This window comes from Ictidomys tridecemlineatus, chromosome 16, assembly GCF_052094955.1.
Source record: "Ictidomys tridecemlineatus isolate mIctTri1 chromosome 16, mIctTri1.hap1, whole genome shotgun sequence".
Taxonomy (NCBI): Eukaryota; Metazoa; Chordata; class Mammalia; order Rodentia; family Sciuridae; genus Ictidomys; species Ictidomys tridecemlineatus.
In genome coordinates, this window is record NC_135492.1 from 30,087,343 (window position 1) to 30,092,214 (window position 4,872).

The 4,872-nt window shown below is 46.6% G+C and overlaps 1 pseudogene; it reads left to right on the forward strand.

The window, feature by feature from the left end:
* Positions 1-2,724: 2,724 nt before the first annotated feature.
* LOC144371280 (TNF receptor-associated factor 4-like) lies at positions 2,725-4,418 on the forward strand (annotated as a pseudogene).
* The last annotated feature ends 454 nt before the right edge of the window (positions 4,419-4,872 follow it).

Here is a 4,872-nt window from a genome sequence, read left to right on the forward strand (position 1 = left end):
TGCAGTTGGGGTGTCGTGATACCATGCCGGTGGGTCACTTGGCCTGCTCTGGGCACAGGCGGCAGCTCCACTCTGCCCCCCCCGGCCCCCACAGCACCCAGCAGGACCCTGACCGAGAAGCAGTCACCGCAGGTTCCCCAGCCCCAGGCCAAAGCAGCTCCGGGAGCCAGAGCCCGGCCGCTCCATGCTCTCCAAACTCGGTGCACGCTCCGCTGGGCACAGGCTCAAAGACACAGTCCCCGCGGGCTCCCCAGCCCCTGGCCAAAACTGTTCTGGGAGTCAGAACCCAGCCGCCCCAAGCTCAGCGCACACTCCACTTGGAGCTGGCCTCCACATGCAGTCTCCGCAGGTTCCCTAACCCTGAGCCAAGGCAGCCCTGGGGACCAGAATCCGACCACTCAGAGCCCGGTGCACGCCTTGCCAGGAACGAGCCCCCAGGAGTATTCTCTACAGGTTCTCCAGCCCCAAGCCTGAGCGATCTGTCTGGGAGACACAGGCAAATACCAGCCTGAAATCACCTGTTCTGTAGCTGAATGCGTTGAGGTCAGTAGAAAACAGGGATGATTACATCATTTCTCCAAGATGGCGGTTGCTGTCCTCCTCCGTGGTCCGACCGGTGTCGGGAACCGAACTGGACCACCTCTCTCCTCTGTCTCAAAGCCGGAACTCAGCACTAAGCATGGCCATTGTACCACTGGCGGGAGCTGCACCCCTGCTCTGGCACCTCGCCGATTCCCCACATGCGCCGCAGACTCGAGCTTCGGGGCGTTCCCCCGATCAGGCAATGCGACCCTCTGTGTGGAGAAATTGCGGAGAAATCGCCCTCGACCGGGCTCCCGCAGCCGAACCTCACACGATGGAAATCCGTCCACTAGATTCTAGAGCACCTCAATTTCACTGGAAATTCCCAACACGCTAGCCTTCAGCCATTTCACCTTGTCTTTCTCCCACTCAGTGACGCAGCGCACTGGGATAATGCATTCCCTTCGCTGCCATCTTCCTCCCCTATCCGGAATCTCTCAAATGTTACTATTTTATTAACTTGTTTTATCTCTTTTTCTCCATTTCAAAAAAAGGTACATAATAAGAAAATTAAATTATGAATATCTACTCTACAAACCTTATTCCAAATTTGACAGTTATTTCAACAATTGTCTTTGAACCAAAATAAATCCAATTTTGGGAAATTTTAATATCAATTATTCACTGTGTCCAGTAGTCTCATTTTTTTCTGTCTCTTTTAATCTGAGACAATTACTGAGTTTTTCTGGGCTATTTATGATATCTATGATTTGAATGGTGTACATCAGTAGTAGTTTTGTAAATTTTCTTTCAGTTTAGAATCACACAATGTTTTCTCATCAGTGGATTCAGATTATGCCATTATAGGAAGACCATCATTCATACAATGCCTAGTTCTTACACTAGAGCATATTCTGGCAGCACTGACAGACATGGTAACAAGCTATGGTCAGCCTCTATTAATGGTGGAAAAATTCTAGTATCTAGAGTTAGCCTCCACTTAAGAGTAAGCAAATATCTGGGGCCTCAATAACACAGGCACAAGAGACTGTGGAAGTATGTAATGTCACTTTGTTCCATCACTGGTTAGTGTTGCCTAATTATTTGGTTAAGAAGTATTTGCCAGGTTGCTCCATTATAAACGTAGTATTTGTTTTCCCTTTATAATTCATAAATATTTGGGGTGGTGATATTTGTGACTTTTTAAAATATCTGGTTGGTCCTTAAATTTTCACCCACTAGAATTAATATTTTATAGATGATTTCTCCTTGTGTCAAATTATTACTATGTGGTGGCCAAATGATGATATTTTCATTGATTCTACAAAAACAAATATAGCAAAAACAACTATAAGTGGGCAAGAAGATGAAGTTTTTCATTTTGGTACTCACATACCCCAGATATAAACATCAGCTGCCATTTAAAGATGATTACACATCTTTTGGATTTGTTCCCATTCATCCTGGACTACTTTTCACTTTCTCACAAAAAAAGATGTTTCAAGCACATCATTTATTTTCTTGTTCCAGACCTGTAATTAACCATTTATCCTAAAAGCTCCCTTCTCTGTTTGAGGAGAAGTGTCTGACCAGTATTTGTGATGGTTATCATAATTGCATTTGGGGTTTTCATGTTAAGGACAATTATCATATATATATATAACATAAAAATGTGTATATTTTTTCTTCTTAATATTTTTTAGTTGCTAATGACCCTTTATTTTCTTTATTGATGTATGGTACTGAGAAACAAACCCAGTGCCTCAAACATGCTAGGCAAGTGCTCTGCCACTGAGCCACAACCCCAGTCCAAAATGTGCATATTTCATATAGAAAACATGCATAAAGAATCTCTTGTATATATCCTGCTTTTGCATATAAATATTTATATATAATATGATTTATACTGATATATTACATATGTAAATGTAAAGAATATTCGTTACAGAATTTTCTTATGAATTAGAAATAGTCCAAATACACTTTAAGAATTCTGTTTTTATATCTGTAAAATAACATATGATGCAATCATTTTTTAAATGAAGAGAGATTTATAGAGTATATACTATTTCAAATATAAAGCATATTTAAAATACTTAGTGGCTTTGGCTGGGGCTGCCAGTTGGAGCTGCCCAGAGTCGAGAGTGCGGCTGGGGCGAGGTATAGGCTGCGGGGCAACTATGTGCCCAGCACTACTTGTCCATGCCCGCCACTCTCCTGCCATGTCTGGCTTCAACTACAAGTTCCAGAAGGCTGTGCCCGCTGTGCCGGAAACCAATGTGCGAGCCCCTGTAGGTTTCTACCTGGGGCAACCACTTCTGTAACACCAGCCTGCAGGAGTTTCTCAGTGAAGGAGAATTCAAATGTCCTGAGGACCAATTTCCCCTGAACTATGCCAAGATCTACCCAGTCCCAGAGCTGAAGGTCCAGGTGCTAGGTGTGCCCATCTGCTGCATCCAGAGTGAGGAGGGCTGCCGCTGGAGTGGGCCACTTCGTCATTTACAGGGACACCTAACTACTTGCAGCTTCAATGTAGTTCCCTGCCCCAATGGCTGTCTTGCCAAGCTGAGTCGCTGTGATCTGCCTGCACACTTGCAATACGACTGGCCCAAGCGGCACCTCAAGTGCAAGTTCTGTGGCTGTGACTTCAGTGGGGAAGACTATGAGAGCCATGAGGGTATGTGCCCCCAAGAGAGTGTGTACTGTGAGAGCAAGTGTGGTGCCCACATGATACAGCGACTGCTGGTCCGAGATGCCACTTCTGAGTGCCTCAAGTGCACCCAGCCTTGTACCTATTGCACAAAGAAATTTGTCTTTAACACCATCCAGAGTCACCAGTACAGTGCCCTAGGCTGCCTGTTCCCTGCCTAACCAGTGTGGTGTGGGCACTGTGGCTCGGGAGGATCTGCAAAATCATCTGAAGGACAGAGGTAGCACTGCCTTGGTGCTATGCCTGTTCAAAGACTCCGGTTGCAAGCACAAGGTGAGATGCCCCTTTTTCCTGTCAACCCCTCTTTAGCCCATTAAGTCCTAGATGAAGGCTAGGTTTCCTGGCAGTTTAGTTCTTTGAGTCATTCCCCCTGCTGTTCAGCTGCAGGTTCTTCCTAGCACCCTGTCTTCCTCATGCAGAGTTTGGCGCCTGCTACCTCTGAGCTTTCCCCTTTTGGTAACAGTCCTCCCTTCCCTCATTTCCTGGGGCTTTGCCAACAGTGCCCTAAGCTGGCAATGGTGCAGTACATGGCGGAGAGTGTGAAGCCACATCTGGCTATGATGTGTGCCCTGGTGAGCCGGCAGTGGCAGGAGCTGCAGGATCTGCATAGAGAGCTGTAGGGACTATCAATAGGCAGTGATGGCGTGTTCATCTGGAAGAATGACCGCTATGGTCAGAGGCTACAAGAGGCCAAGGCCAAGCCCAACTCGAGTGCTACAGCCCAGACTTCTATATACATAAGTATGGTTACAAGCTACAAGTGTCTGCACTCCTCATTGGCAATGGCAGTGGTGAGAGCACACATCTGTGTCTGTACATTCGTGTGCTACCAGGCACTTTTGATTATCTTCTTGAGTGGCCTTTTGATCGTCGTGTCACTTTCTCCCTGCTAGATCAGAGCGACCCAGGGCTTGCTAAGCCATAGTATGTCATTGAGACTTTCCACTCTGACCCAAACTGGAAAAATTTCCAAAAGCCAGGCACGTGGTGAGGCTCCTTGGATGAGAGTTATCTCGGCTTTGGATACCCCAAGTTCATCTCCCACCAGAATATCCAAAAGAGAAACTATGTGCGACCTGATGCAGTTTTCATTGGTGCCTCTGTTGAACTGCTCAGGAAGATCCTCAGCTGAGTGCAGAGCTTGCAAGCTAAAGGAGAGAAGGGGGAATGAATGGGACATAATTTATCAGGCATTGGTTGAACCTGGAAAGGGGACTGGACCCCCTTTCAGCTGCTTATGCTGCCAGGGTTGTTACCCTGTTCTCCCCCTACCACTACTACCCTCAGGTGCCTCCAATTGGTGCTTCAGCCCTGGCCTCTGCAGGGAGCAGGTCTCTGGGTTATCAAGGGCTGAAAACAAATGATCCCAGGACCTGTCTCCCCTCCTGGGCAGGGCAGGTTTGCCTTGGTGCCGGCCACATTCTACATGGACTGAGGTACCTGCTCATGTGCTATGTCCCAAGAGCCATAGGGGGAGGGGTTGGAAAAGTAAGGGGTAGTTAAAAAAATCTGTCTTGAGATTGATTTTTCTTTCCCCAGCTGTGTCCTTTCTGTTTATTTATTTCCTTAGCGACAGGAAGGCACAACAGGGGATTCGTGATTTTTAATAAATTTTGAATTGTATTTATTAACTTTGTTCA